This window comes from Condylura cristata, unplaced genomic scaffold, assembly GCF_000260355.1.
Source record: "Condylura cristata isolate star-nosed mole 26May11 unplaced genomic scaffold, ConCri1.0 scaffold00009, whole genome shotgun sequence".
NCBI lineage: Eukaryota > Metazoa > Chordata > Mammalia > Eulipotyphla > Talpidae > Condylura > Condylura cristata.
The window spans coordinates 25442720-25458745 of NW_004567110.1; the positions used below are offsets into that span (position 1 = coordinate 25442720).

At 41.5% G+C, this 16026-nt stretch overlaps 1 protein-coding gene across 2 annotated transcripts in view; it reads left to right on the forward strand.

The window, feature by feature from the left end:
* NCALD (neurocalcin delta) overlaps positions 1-16026 on the forward strand; it is a 312691-nt gene that overhangs the window by 160745 nt on the left and 135920 nt on the right. For both annotated transcript variants that reach the window (XM_012722992.1, XM_012722993.1), the window contains exon 3: positions 5302-5349. The gene's annotated coding sequence lies outside the window, so the exon portion shown is untranslated. The remainder of the gene's footprint in view (positions 1-5301; positions 5350-16026) is intronic.

Sequence of the window (16026 nt, forward strand, 5' to 3'; positions counted from 1 at the left end):
CAGACAATGCACTCCCTCATCTGGCCAACCCACCACACTGTGTGTCTCCCAGGAGAACAGGGAAAAGTTTCTAAGTCGTTGGAGTCAAATGCAGACTCTGTCCCTTGGTAAGGTGGGCACATGGCATGCCGGGCATCTTCTAACCTTGGGGTCTTAGTTTTGAAAATGGAAATAAGCAGTTGGCTAACTCAGATAAAGAGCTGATAAAGTACCTGCACATGGTTAGTGTTTCACAGAAATTCTTTACTGTGAGTTCTTTCAAACCACATTCATCTTTAATCAGCCCCATGGTCATTGAAAATGTTGGATGTAATCAGCAGAAATAAACAGAAATTTGGAGCCAGAAAAAACAATTTTACTGGAAATATGTTAATGCCCTAAAAAATAAGGGGAGAGCCAAGAAAAATCAGAGTTCAGGACCGATGTAAACCAAGGCAATGGGGGTCTCAGGAACAGGACCCTGCAACATCCTCTAACTGCTGCTTCTGATGCTGGTCGGTTGCCATTGTTTTTTGTTCTTGGAGGGAGAAACAGCTCAAGTAGTTTGGATTTGGGCCTTACCTGTGGTCAGAGGAGGAGCAGAGATTTGAGACTCGCATGCCCCCCACCCCCACCCATGGATCCACAAGAACAGGACTCCAGACAGACAAAACACTTTGTATTTACAAAACATTGTCAGGTGTTCCTGAGGCCCTGCTAAGCAATTGACTGAGTTTTCACCCTCTTTGCCAAAAATTATTTCTACTTTTTATGATAACCCATTGTCATTTCCTCCCATCTTTCCCAGATGATCGTTCTTTCTTTTGAATGACTTCTATGATGTTTATTCATTTAGTCAACAAACATTTATTGAGCACCTACTAACTCTCAGATTTTGTGTGGAGGACTGGCTTAGCTCAATGAACCAAAAATAGACCAGGCCCTCAAGGGTGTACTTACTAGTGGGAGAGACTCACAACTAAGCATAAGCAGGTAAATGAAGGACATCAAGTTGCCACATGCTAATAGCCAAACCATAGGACAGGAAAAGAGAAGCTATGAGTGTGGGGTCTCGATTAGATCACGTTTATGTGAGTCTGCCATGCAACTGGTCATTTATTGATTATATTGTTTCTTCTCTGTCATAAATGATCATCTGCCTTTCCATTAGGAGAGAACACCATTGGTAAGAAGTCACATCAATCATTTCTAACTCTGACCCCCTGCTTCAAGGTGGATGCTGAATAAGGTTGAATAAATGGCTAAACGCAAGCCATTTGCTGTTGGGTAGTTGCATTTTTCTATTTGTGAATCAGCTGACAGATCTCCTCAGGGTCACTGTGCTAGATTGGGCAGTGGACACTGCCCTCAGGTTGGTTTCCTTATATTGTTGTTGTTTTTGTTTCATCATTACATGCTTTCTGAATTTAAGATCAGTTCTGAGGAAGAAATGAGAGAACCATCCAGTTTGCCACTTGATTTCCAGAAACATGACTTCAGAATGAATCATAGCATCTGAAGTCAGTTCAGGCACCTCAATCAACCTTCACCAATCAAGACTCAATCAATAGTGAGGTTGTGCTATGAATAACAGTGACAAAAGCAATGGTCCTCTCAGGGAAGCTAGAATCCTATGAAATCTGCTCCTCCGGACTTAGTTTCCATATTTCCTAAAGTGGAGAGACTTATCCTAATCCTCATTGCTTTCTCTGTGAAAAGTACCAGACAATGGTATGCTGTAAAATGTTTTGATTAGACATGTGTGAAGTAGGCCAGTATTGATTGCCTGGTATCTGGATGTGTTCTCTAGCAGGATTCCAGGCTTTTCACTTTTGATTAAAAAAATAAAATGGCTGCCATTAACACTGCTTTTGGTTGTGACGGTAGCTATGTTTATGAATGGTCAGCTGTGTTGTGAGTATACTTAGCTTATGCTGATGCCCCATGAGAGGATGAATATCATCTGTTTCTAGTTTAATTGTGTTTTGGAGCATGGTACATTTTTTTCCAGATGAATAAACAGTAAGCCTTTCCCACTTCCTGAGGAAAGTTAGGGTTGGATTCTGAAATTCCAATTACCAAACTTATTGCCATCAAATGAAAATGTAAACAGCTATTTGACTCTATTTACAAGCATTTGTCAGAATATTCTGCTCAGTGAAAATGCTATGTTTTAGGCAAAAAGTTACACAGCAATGCTGAGCCCAGAAATCACTTCATTGATTATAGGCATGAACGGATGGTCTGCGTGATTCATAGAATAGTGAGAAATAGCAGCTAAAAGGTATTGGAAGCTATATAATCTGGTCTTAAAACATTTAAAACTTTTTAAAGTAGTTTTTAATTCAAATGTTCTTAAACTTTTATAATATAAACCTTGAAGATTACATATGAAAACCAAAATAATATAAAGTAACTCTTATCAGCACTACTATGATTAAAAAAAGAATTCACTTCAGGCTTCTCTAATAATAGATTTGACTATCTGTATTTATTCATTCATTTGTTTGCTTGTTTATAAACTATGAACTTCCTGGTAGATCCTAAGGGTCAACTGGAAATGGGGGTCAGAAAGGAATTTTTGAGTGATTATATGCTGCTTCTGTGGGTAGAGACCTAGTGATGGCAAATGACCGCTCCAGAGTCATCCCACTGCTAATGGAACTAGAGCCAAAATTCTTTTACCCCTATAGTCTTTCGACCTTCCCCCTTGTCTCCCTGAAAGGATAATTTTAAATAGCAAGGTATATATATAATATGCAAAATGCAAAATTTGTTTTTGACTGTGTTTTAATGAAAGCAGCTATTTAACAAACAACAGAACCTGTAATCCATGGATGTAGCTCTTCTTTCCCGTACACCTGTGCGCCTCCCTCCCACCTCCATCATTTTCTTATCAATCTCTGAAAAAAATAATAGGTAACACAGACTGTGTTTCACTGCACTTCTGTGAGCAGATCAGGGGAATTTATCCAGAAACAGAGATCAGACTGGGGAGCTTATATACCTCTCAGTGGTGTCCTCTCTCCTGGTCTCATCCCGCTGGCTTAAGCACCGCCAACTAGCTGGGTCTTCAATGACCTGTTTACTCTGATACTCAAGAGAGCCATAGAGTTCTCTGTCAGGTCAGCTCTAGCAACTGTTTATTTACCTTATCATTTTAATCAAGTAACTATTTGTTCATTTAATTAGTTTTTAAAGATTTAGTTATTTATGCATACAAGAGCTGGGGTACAGGCCAGAGGTGTGGGGGGTGAAGGACTCACCAGAGACACAGTGGGGAGCAGAACTTGCAGATACACTGAAATGCACTGCTGAGGGGAACAGCAGGTGAGACAGGAGAGGTCTGCTGCACCATATGAATTAGCTCCCTGGCCAGGGATCAAACTTGCGCCACAGTGGCACAGTGGCTGTTGATAGCTTCATAGTGCTGAAACTTAACGCCTTGCGCCATCAGGGAGGCCCTGTGCATTTATTTTTCAATAAAATCTGAAAGTTTGAAATGGAGCTTTCTATCTATCTATCTACACACACCTATATAAATTATATATTTATACATATAAATATACATAAATGTAAAACAGTATGAATTTACTTTTATTTATTCCACATCTTAATGAAAATCCTAAAATAAGACTTTTTCAGTTATGTTGTGTTTGTATGTCAACCAAGTAACTATGACATAAAATGTATTAAAACCATTTCACACTTTTTTCAGTTAAAAAACATGCATTTTATTAAGCCCAAATCTCTTATAAATATTCATATTATTAAAAAATATGGACTTATGAGTGAGGTAAAAAGTCACCTAGACCAGAATTCTTAGATTACTGGAGCTAAAAATAACAGAATAACTTCTACTTATGGAACATCCAGAGGTTTAATAACTTGCCTGAGGTCCTTAGCAATGAAATACATTGTCTCTATTCTAAGTTCAAAGAGACAAATTTATAACCCTTTGGTAAAGTTCCTAGTTCTGGTTTAAGTTATTCAATTCTCTGTTAAATGCTTGGTGGAATAAGAGGACTTGGTGTATGGACAGAGAAACATTTGCAATGCTTGATTCATCAATTACACAGAAATTGGTAGAATGTTACACTTCTTCCCACTGTATAAGTTGGAGTATCTTGTTTTTCTTGAATTATTACCATTGATTTTTTTTTTTTTAGTAGAAGAGAGAGGATATTTAGAAACCCAGACAATTACATATTTTTTGGTATTTTATTCCTAAAGAAAATAGTACTCTGGTGTTTAAAAATTCAGTGATATGGGGCCCTCCCTGGTGGCACAGGGGGTTAAAGCACAGCACTAAGAAGCTAAAGCCACTTCAGCATGAGTTCGATCCCCACCCTGGGAGGTGACCCACATGGCAAGGCAGACCTCTCCTGACCCACCCGCTGCTCCCCTCAGCAATGTGCTTCATTGATCTGCCTGTTCTGCTCCCCACTCTGTCTCTAGTGAAGCTTCTCACCTCCCCTGCACTCTGGCCTGTACCACAGTTCAGTATGCCTAAGTAAATAAAACTTTTTAAAAAAATTCAATGATATGAGTTGGGCATTTTAAAAAAAATATTTCCCAAGAAAGCTTTGACCCACTCAATTGTTTGCAAGCTGTAGTAGATACACTAATTAGATTTCTAGACTGGTGCTCCCAGCAGTGTCAGACACACTTTATTGTCAAGGACAGGTTACAGTTGTCAGAAACCAAATCCTATAGAGCTCTTCCTCTTCTCCATGTCCACAGGTGATGGAACCAAGTAGATAAGACCTCCCTCCTGGGGCCCTTCTCAACCACACACCTGAAACAGGGGTCTCACAGGCTAAATTCTTCCATCTTTCTGTTCTTCTGCCACTCCTGATCTCTGTGTCCGAGGGCACATCAGTACCACTTACTGACATGTTGGATTTCTTACTGTTACATTGGCACTGCTAATTCTTTTTAGAATGACACTAAACTTTTGTCCATCCAAAGGTGGCTCATTTGGCACTTGTTCTGAACTGGAAAATGAAGACCCATCTTCCTGAGTGTCCCTTCACACGGATCCTTGTCCAGTTTCAAGGGATTTAGAAATGTCAAGCATTCAACACTGGACTCCTCATTGTGCTAACCTCTGCCTCCTTTTTCTAGGCTAGTGTTTGCTGCTGAATTCCATCTTCATCCCACCTGCACTCTCTTTCTCAAAAGGTGTTTGTGACACCTAGTAACCCAAGTCATGGAAAGCCCCCAGCACACTGCCACTACCTGAGGGGGGGACAAACGACTTTATAAACAGTCCTTTATGACACTCACATTCAACATGATTGTTTTTTCTGTTTCTTTTAGATCATCTCAACTTTTCCCTTGGAACTGCGCACTAGCTACAGTCAGAGAGTAAGTATATATTTACTGTTTATTAATGAACTGTGAGTGGAAATCTCAGTTTTGTTCAATCATTTTCCTAAGTTTCATTTAAATATTTTATCCATGAATAGTAGCACAGTGCATGGGAATATGTAGGAAAAGGTATGTTTTTTAAGTTTATTTTTAGATAAAATACTTTTTTTCTTAATTGTTGCTAGTTTTGGGGCATTACTTGTTTTTTCACCTCAAGTCTGGTTGGTCCCCACAGTCCCACCACCATAACACGTGTGACCCACCACCACAGCCCCTTCCCTGTCTTGACCCTTCCTCTGCCCACTCCCCCCACCCCGGATGTCTCAGGTCTATGGTCAGCTTGCAAGTTGTGTCTTTTCCCTGACCCTTTGTTTTGTTTCTCCATATTCTGCCGCTAAGTGAGACCATCTGATATTTCTCTTTCTCCTCCTGACTTACTGCACTGAGCCTAATCCCTTCTGGCTCCATCCATGCGGCCCTAAATGGCTTGAGTTTATCTTTGTTGATCACTGAGTGCTATTCCACTGTATAAATAGCACATCTTCTGATCTATTCATCTGTTTTAAGACATTTAGTTTGTTGCCACGTCTTTGCTATTGTAAACAGTGCTGCAGTGTACATAGGATTGTAGGATTCCTTTCAAATCAGTGTCTTTGCCTCCATTGGGTAGCTTTCTAGGAGTGGAATCATGGGTCATGTACAGATCCATCAGACCCCTTTCTAGGGTCCTGAGGAGGGAACTCCTTCCCACAGTGACTAGAGTAGTTTACATTCCCACCAGCAATGTAAGACACTTCCTTTTTCACCACATCCGCTCCAGCATTTGTTGTTTCTGTTTTGTTTTGTTTTTAAAATATAGCGCATTCTCACTGAAAAACAGAAAACTTATTTCTCACTGAAAAACAGAAAACTTATTTCTTGCTTTCAAGCCAAGGTCAATAAATAGGCTTCATTCCTTCTTCTTCGAATCCCTGTACATACATAAAAGTATGTTTAAAAATACTCCTCTCAAATGAGAATTGAGATTATTTGAAGATGAAGGAGTCCAAGAAGAACACCTGAAAATAACTCACAAATATATCACCCTTCTTCTAATGAGTGCTTTTCTTCTTAGCAATGAAAAAAAAATTGCACAAAAATATGTTTCCAATTCAATGGTACAATGTTTACACGTTTTACAAATTCTTTTTATAAAAGTGTGATGACCCCTTTTTTAACTTTTCATGATTTAGTTTTGTTAGTTTCTGAGACTGTTAAGATTTTCAATACTTCTGTGCTAAAAATTCTGCCTACTAATAAGTGTTAATAGGAAGATACAAAGTAGCTTACACACTTTTAAAAAACTTTACTATAAATCTCTATTTTAAATGAATTAAATTTTCATTTTCACTGATTTCTTTTTAGGGTTCTGAATCCTTTTCTTATAAAATAGTACAATATAGATACTGATATTATCATGTTGCATTTTTATACCTGCATTTAACTTTTTATCTGTATCACCATCTAGATTTTCAGGAATTACATAGATATTTTTGATTGCTCCTTATAAAAACCAAAAGCTTGAAACCCTACTATTTAGGCACTGGAGCCTTATTCGCCATGCTGCTGCTTGCATCTGGAAATACAGCACAGCATCCTTTGTTAGTCCCCATTGCCAGTGTAGGTTTGGATAATGGGATTGCTGGAACCCTCTGTGAGGGTTACTCGAGAGCTATTAGCAATTGGGCCAAAAGCCTTTACTATGTATGTCACAGGTATGCAGCTACTTGGAAGAAAACAGGAAACCTGTGGAAACAGCTCATTAGCAGCCATATTTTTTTTTAAGAATAATGTGATAGTTTATTTTTACATCATTTTGTGCCTTTTTCCATCTCAGTTGTAATCCCCGTGGGCTTCCCATCACCAAATCTCCCTGTGCCATCACCACAGTCCAGTGCATTTCCCTCCCCGCCCCCCCCAGCCCCGTTTTTGATCCCATTCCCCGCTCCACCCCCGTAAAATGTCTCTGGTATATGGCTGTTCATCATTATCATTATTTTCTCGCCTGGTCTGTTATATTCCTGCTATGAGTGAAACCATCTGGTATTTTTCCTTTTCTTTGTGGCTTATTTCACTAAGCATGATCTTTTCCAGCTTCAACCATGTTGCTTCATTAACAGCCACATTTAAGTGAAAAGGAAATACATATTGTAATAGTCCAATTAAGAAACCTGCAGGAAGAGGACTCCTGTATCCTCCACCCCCACCCTTCACCCCCTCTTAAAGCTCTTCCTATTATATCTCTTTTGTCTTCTTTCCTGCTCACTCTTAATAAAGCCTTAGGCTGTCAGCTGTTAGTTTCTTTTCTACCAAGGGGCATAAAGGGTTGTTATTCAGAATAGGGAGGATGTAATCATCTATAGCTACTGATAAAATAACTCATTTAGTAAATAAAGGTCATCGCTTGCTTGCTTTCTTCCTTTCCTTCTTCCTTGGAGTGGTTTTACTGGTAGGAATTAAATAAAGAGATCTTTCTTTAAAAATCCACAATAAATTAGAATAAATAGAGGTAACCTTTCCTGCTTGTGGAGGAAGTATTATGTGAACTCTCAGAAGAAGATCTTTTGTCTTGGGATGGAAGGTCATGGGCTAAAATGAGTCTTTATCTGAGCTGAAGGTAGGGGAAAGTCTTGGAACTTGGCTTGTTGGCCATGCTGCTCATCAGATCTCTTTCCATGGTTTTAGTCTTGGTGTGAAGGCTTACTTGTCTCATGGTTCATCCATTTACTTGCCATGTGTCTTATTATATGAAGTTGCTACTTTTACCTATCATTAAAATTCTGCAGTTACTCTATGACTGGAGCAACTCTTAGATATTTTCATCAGAAGAGCTGGGTTGCCTTTGAATGAGTATGTTTTCTCTATAGTGCTTCTGCACATGACTGTGCTTGGCCTTTGCTTCTAGACCATCCTAAGTTCATTTGGCCTCATTGTCATTAAATCCAAGATGAGTTTCCTAGTTTGTGAATGATGAGGAGCAGTGGGTTGTTATCTGGGGCTTCTTTTGGCTGAAGAAATGCATTTGCCCTGCTAAACATGGAGCTTCCCTACGACCCATCAATCCCACTCCGAGGTATCTACCCAAAAGACACAAAAACACTGATTTAAAAAGATACCTGCACCCCCATGTTTATTGCTGCTATATTCACAGGTGGAAAGACATGGAAACAGCCCAAATGCCCAAAAATGTATGATTGGATTAAAACGATGTGGTATATATATATATATACAATAAAATATTATTCAGCAATCAAAAAACAAACAAAAAAAAGAAACACATGTCTTTTGCATCAATATGGATGAAGCTGGAAAAGATCAAGCTTAGTGAAATAAGCCAGAAAGAAAAGGGAAAATACTGGATGGCTTCTTTCATAGCAGGAATATAATGGAACAGGTGACAAAATAATGATAACAATGAACAGCTATATATCAGAGACATTTTGTGGGCGTGGAGTGAGGAATGAGATCAAAAACAATGGGGGGAGGGAAATGCACTGGACTATGGTGAATGCACATGGGTGATTTGGTGATGGGAAACCCAAGGGGATTGCAACTGAGATCGAAAATGCATAAAAATATGTAAAAATAAACTATTATAAAATTTAAAAAAAAGAAAGGCATTTGCCAACTCACCCATAGTTCTTTATTCAGGACCCCACCCCACCTCCACTCTGCCATCTCTTAAACCTCATCAAAACAATGAGTCTTCCAATTACCTTCCTTCCACCAGCCTCACTCTCTACTGGGGACCACAGTGGTGGGGTTTGCCAGACAAAATATGCACCCCAGTTTTCAGAAACTTCCCATCTTCCTGTCTATTCCTGGAGTCCCCAGGTTCCTTTCAGGGCACCCGAGACTCATTTTCTGAGGACATCACTGAAGTCTCAGCTGACTTTGACCCCTCCTAGAACAATCACATTCTAATAGAATAATCCTGAATACTTGACAGACATCCAAGCCCCCAAATAATGGTGAAATTCTAAGCACAGTGATAGGCGAAGGTGGAAATACGTTTACAATATCCTTGTCTAGCTTCCCTTGAATCACAGATGCCTACTCTGCTTGCATACATGTCCGCCTTGTGTGGGACTTCTCGAAAGACAGAAATGTCGATCCCTGTCATCATGGTGAGATTAACCTAGCAGGAGAGCTGAGCTATGTGTGGCGACCGAGGCAGACTAATGTGCTGTTCCAGAGCTTTCCTAATCACACACTCTGACATTCTTCTTTCAGGTTTTCTGTTTATGAACTGTGTTGACTGCAAATAAAAGCAATCACTTACTCCAGCAGCAATCAGCGTTGATTTGGAAATGAAACAACAGACAAGAGAGTAGATTGGGGAGTTTTCTCACCACAGAGATACTCCCCAACCTACTCTCTCTTCTGTTTGTCATGTCCATGAATCCAAGACTAACCACCCCTCTGGGCGACCTCCCTGTCAGTTCCCAGGAGGAACAATGGCTTCATTTTTCATGACAGATGCAGGGCATGCTGGGTCCTGTAATTTGTAGATTGACCCATTTGTGAACATTCCTTCTAGCCTCGCAAACTGACTGAAATAAACTTCAGAATATTAATGTTCATAGTTGTATGCCTTTGGGCAAATTTCCAAAGTTTTCTGAGGTCCGCTTTCTTTATCTGTGAGTGTGGGATAACTAAGCCCAGGCTAAAAAACATACTGAAAATTCAGTGAGCTAAAGAATAGATCATTCTTGGTACATAGCAGATGTGCAGAACTTGGGTGTCATAGAAAATAAGAACTAGACCTGGGAGGATTATAATGCCAAATAAGGCAGGTTGGAGGTCTGAGGCTCAGAACAGATACTGAGGACAAGATAATGATAGAGAGGAGGATGGAGAAAGGCCTCCCTAGCCTCACTGGAGTGTATGTCCAATAGCTGTGTGGCTGTAGCTACAGGGACCTAATCCTCTCATCGTTTTCCCTGGAGAGGAGGCTCTCTTCCCCAGAGCCAGGAGCTGACGTCTCCCTCCCATCATCCCCCAGGCCACAGTGCATGCGCAGGGTGTGGTCATTGGTAGAATGATTGAAAGGATAGCAGATGCTGTGGTTTTGCTGCACGGCATCGCCTAACAACATAAGGGAGCATGCAAAGGGTTTATGAAGACAGTAGAAGTAGGTGGCTCTATTTTCCCTGCAGGAGGAACATGAGTCAGTCAAATGAAAGATGGACATTTGCGGTTTGTGGTGCCCCAGAGTAACACTGTTTGTGTGCCCAGAGAAGAAGAAAGATATGATTTAGGATAAGCTTCAGTGACTTAAATATGCTGGTTATGGTGTGTGAAAATAAAAACAAAAAACTAAAACCCAGTGAGTATACAATTGGAAAAGGAGCCTATAATATCAGACGTGATGCCAAAAGGGGCGAGTCAGCAGATTGGGATGGATCACTGCAGATTCCTGCAGCCGCCTGGCTTGTGACTTAGCACTTCTCTGAACTTCTGTTGTTCCATGATATGGGGGGATAAATTTATCCTCATCTATGGCCTTGTCAAAGGCAATGTTTTTTAAAAAGATTTTCTTTCCATTCTGAATCACACCTTGCCATCCTGCTGTTTATAAGATTGGTCTCTCGCACTCTGCCCGGGGTGTTTTCTATTTTTGTGTCATTAAAATTGCCAGAGGATTCTCTGAGCTGCTCTCATTTGAGGAGGGGGGAGGCTGCCCTTTGGAATCCCGCACAGCGGGGTGTCTCCCCAGGAAGGAGGTATGTAGCTGTTATGAACTTGACCTGAGACAAGGATCACAGGGGCGTGCCTGTTGTGTGTCTCCTTGTGGAGGTGTGTACCAGGCGTGACTCCTCATGTGGATGCCTCCTGGGAAGTTGACTGGAGTAAAGTGAAACGGGACTCCTTTCATTTAACCCTGCATGGGCTGGAGGTGAGGCCCTAATGCCGCCTGTCTTTCTGCATCTGCCCTCACTTTGGTCTGCTATGTCCTGCCTGTGAGGAAGCATTGCTCCTGGCTTGGTGTTCAGAGAAGGCCTTGCCTTGCATCACACCTGGGATAAGCATCAGAAGCTGCGAATTGTTTCTTTGTTTTCTTGAAGCATGGGATCCAGAAAGCTGGGGGTTTGAGCAGAAGTTGCTTTGTTTAGAGTTGCTTTAATTATAAGGGTATGGATCCTAGCATGAAGAAGAATGGTTGTTGGCCAACTGGGGAAACGGTCAAGGTTGTTCTTGCCAAACTAAGCCTTCTTTATGGCTTCATCCTTCCAGGGGCTCCTAATACCCCGGTAACCCCTGTATTTATCCTTCTCTGCCTCCTCTGATGCACCTGTTTATCTCAGTCCTTCCTCATCAGGAAAGAGAGCACTCAACACTTAAGCTCCCGAGTTCACTGAAGTGCTAATTCCTTCCTATCAAAATTCTAGTCCCAGATACTTTTTCCATTAGGGTACTCACTGCTGTATGAACATAAACATTGCTGAATCAAAGACACCTGTGCTGGATGTACCTCGCTAGGGTGGGAAGGTTGTAATGAAAATTCAGCACATTAATCAGACCTCAGATGACCTGGGGTTTTAATTCTAATTTGTCACTTATTAACTTCACTTTGGGTTATGTTACTCAACCTTTCTAAATAAGCCCTCGCCCTCATCACACAGCACTGATGAGTCCATACAAACACATCTGAAACAGAAATGGTTTCCCTCCCAGGGTATCTTAAAGTTCAAATGAAATGAAGCATTTTGGGAGTTTCTTATAAACGAGAGAAGTTGTGTCCAAAATGAAAGAAGGAAAGCAGAGAAGTATTTTCACCATGGTCAAAACTATTCATTTCTTGCCAGACAATGAGACAGAGCCCAAACTTCAGCCTGGCTTTCCAATGATCAAAATAATCTTGGTTTGTCTAAGCTCCTGTCTCCTTCTTTGTGCAAAAAAAAAAAAAAAAAAAAAAAAAATTGTAATTGAACCTCATGGGATTCTCATGAGCGTGAAATGAAGATTCTATAAAATACCTCAGGGAAACATCAATACATCAGAAGGGGCCAAAGAGGATGGAGGTGGGTAAGGGAGAGAGAGATGCCAGAAGTAAACACTTAGCAATTATCTAAGAAAGCTAATCAGTGAAGTTGTGGGTATACGGAACATCAGTAAGGGAGGAAGTTAGAAGAGAAGAGATGAGTGTTAAAGAAACAATTCATAGAGTTACCAGATAAAGGATGCTCAATTTAAATTGAATTTCAGACCAACGGGGATGATTTTTTAGAATGTCCCATGCAATATTTAGGATCCACTTTACAGAAAAAAAAATCATGGTTGATTTGGATTTCAATTTTTTTCTGAGTGTTCTATATTTTTATTTGCCAAATCTGGCAACCCTAGGCCATGGGGACAACCCATAGCGATGGGATTGTCAGAGGAGGGGAGCGTAGGAGAACCTAGGTCTAGGCAGGTAGAGTGCAAAGTGGTTTTCAGGAGGGTTGAACAGAAAGACCAAGGCCAGTGCAGCTGGCAACTTGGAATTCATCAAGGTCCTTGGAGAAAGCAGGTTGATGTCCGATTGCAGTGGGTCATGGAGTGAATGAAGGAGGGGCAAAGGAAATTATCAGTGCAGACTCCCTTTCGGAAGTGCAATGGAATGGAGGAGAGACTGGGACCTTAAAGCATAATGTAGAAGGCAGATGTGCACACTAGGGAGGTTAAGGCTGTTTCATAGTTTCAGAGAAAGAGCCCAGAGAAGTAGCCTTGTGAGGTTGTGGAGGAATGATGAGGATAAGGGAAGGAACTGTGGATGATGTCAAAGGGGGAATTATATCTTTGGGCAGAGAATTCTCCTTCTTCATTTAAGTCATGAAAGAAGGAGGTGGAGATGGATAAAGATGTGGAGCTTTTGAAAACAGGGAAGAGGGAGTTTTTTATTTATTTATACTGTCCAACTGTGCTATTAAGAGTGCATGTCATAAAAAAAAATAATAAAAAAAAAGAGTGCATGTCATGGAGGAGGGGTGACGGGAGCCGGGAAGGAAGGCTCAGATGTGAGATACTCCCTTTGCAGATTGCACAGGAGACATATGATGCAAAGCTCAAAGATTCACGTAATTCATCACAGTGGGAATGTTTATTGTCTCCCAGATGTTGCGTCTTCCTCCAGCTCTAGCAGTCCTTGTCGACTCAGTGCAATCAGATTGTTCACTAGAGGGAAGGGAACATGACAGAAACAAAACAGAACAAACTCGCACTCTTCCATTTTGTTAAACCAGGAGGCCCTGCCGATGCAAGGGTCAAGGTCAGTTATTCATGCCTCCAGTCCTAGAAAAGGGCAGACAGGTGCCCAACAGAAGGCTTTTGAGGAGACAGGCAGAATTCCTGGTCTCCACCACGCAAGTTATGTCCCGTTAGACCTACTGTCTTCGCCCGCATCTCACAGCATGGCAGGGACTTGAAGATGAACAGGCAATACCTGCTGTCCCAACAGCCCTCTGCTGTCAGGGAACTGAGGTCAAAAGTTGGCTGGGCTATTTGCAATTGAGAGCGGGTGAGGTTGAGGAGCAAAGCAGCCTGAAATCTCTTAGTTGCTTCTTGCTGCTGGCAAAAACAGGGATGTCATTTGCAGCACAGGGAGAGAGCCATTTGTGGAACAGCAGAAGCCCGAGAAAGCTGAGAGTTATTTCAGGGAGGGGTGGGATAGGTTGTCTGCTGGGGAAAGCTCTCAGTGCCTCCACCTCTACAGAACATTGACGTTTGCTTCCATCCCCTCGTCCGCAGCCCTCTTCTTCTCCCTCCTCCTCATCCCCAGCACAAAGGCACAAATGAAATTCCTAAAAGTAGAGCTCTTCTGCCTAGCTATTTTTAGTATTTGCTGTTAGTATTTATCAAAGCTTTTCAGTGTTAATTTGTCCTCCCACCCATTTCTCTTCCTGCCTCTGTGTGCTGGGCTTGGCAGGGAAGGAGTCCATGGGAGAAGCACCCACTAAACTCCTAGAAACCTGCCCTTAGAAAGTGGAGACCCAGACCTTTAAAATCTCCTTCCACAGCCTCCTTGAGAGGAAAGATCTGTGTTCCATTAGCTTGATGGGAAGCTGAAACACAAGTGTTGTGAAAGTGAATCCATTAAAATGTCTAGGTGGGCCCTCGCTGGTGGTGCAGCAGGTTAAAGCACAGACGAAGAAGCTAACGCCACTTCAGCATGAGTTTGATTCCCACCCTAGAGCTGACCCACATGATGCGGCAGATTTCTCCTGACCCGCCTGCTGCTCCCCTCAGCAGTGTGCTTCGTTGATCTGCCTGTTCTGCTCCCCACTCTGTCTCTGGTGAATCCCCTCACTGCCCCTGCACCTCTGGCTTATACCCCAATTCTGTATGCATAAATAAATAAATATTTTTTTAAATGTTTGGGTGGTGTTTAGGAAGGTCAAGAGCCTTGGTCTAAGAACTGGGTCAGGGAACTCACATGTACACGAAATGTCATAATCCTGGCAAAAGTGGGTTCAAAGCCAACTAAACAAGCAGTATGTTTGAGGAAGAGAATGTAAGACCAGAGAAAATTATAAAAATTAATGCAGAGTCAGGGCCTTCCCTGGTGGTGCAATTGGTGAAAGCACAGCGCTATGAAGCTGTCTGAAGCCAATGCAGATGAGTTGGATCCCTGGCCAGGAAGCTGACCTGCATGGTGCAGCAGACCTCTCCTGGCCCACCTGCTACTCCCCTCAGCTGTGTATACCTCTCACCCTTCCCGCCCCCCCCTCCTCTGGCCTGTACCCCAGTTCTTGTATGCATAAATTTTTAAAAATCTTTAAAAAAATTAAGTGAAGCATCTCAGGGAGCTGAGGGTGAGAGTAAGATGGGGGTGGGGTGAGGTTGAAAGGCCAGAGAAAGAAAACCCTATAGCACCAGTGTATTCCTGCCCAATGCGGAAGCATTGCATGTTCCTGCTTAAACTGCTCACCCTGGTCCTGTTTCCTGGGGTCACCCATGCCCAGAATGACTACATTGTTCTGTAGAGGAACTCCTAGGATGTCTTCTAACAGAGGGCTACTGAGTGGAAGAAAGACCAAACCAAATATGAGTTACATCAGTCTGTGTGGTCATTTTGATGGCCTTTGCCCATCAATGAGTTCATTTCTTAGGAAATAAAAGAGAGATGGTTCTTTTTGTCCACTTCAAAAAATACCTTAATTTGATGTAAAAAAAAAAAAACCCTGAAAACTATAATAAATGAAATGAAGAAGTTCAGTATATGGTCTCAGCAACAGAATGGAAGGGGCCTGTAAACCCAGAGATAGAAGGATTTACATTAGCCAATCTGAACAACAAGTAAACGGAAGATAAAAAAAGAGAAAAAGACAGGGCTTCAGAGACCTATGGAAATACAAAAACCATGCAACACGTGTCTCAGAATCCTGGAAGGTGAAGAAGAGGACCAAGTGAAATCCTCATTAAGACATGTCACAATCAAGCTTCTGAAAAATAATGTCAAGGAAAAGATCTTGAAAACAGCAAGAGCGGAATGGGACTATATCTATAGGGGGTAAAATAGTTAGAAGGACAGTGAACTTCTCATCGGAAATCATGGAGGCCAAGAAGGAAATGGCAGGACATTTTTTTAAATACTGAAAAAAAAAAACAAAAAAACTATTAACTCAGAATTCTATATTCTGTGAAAGCATCCTT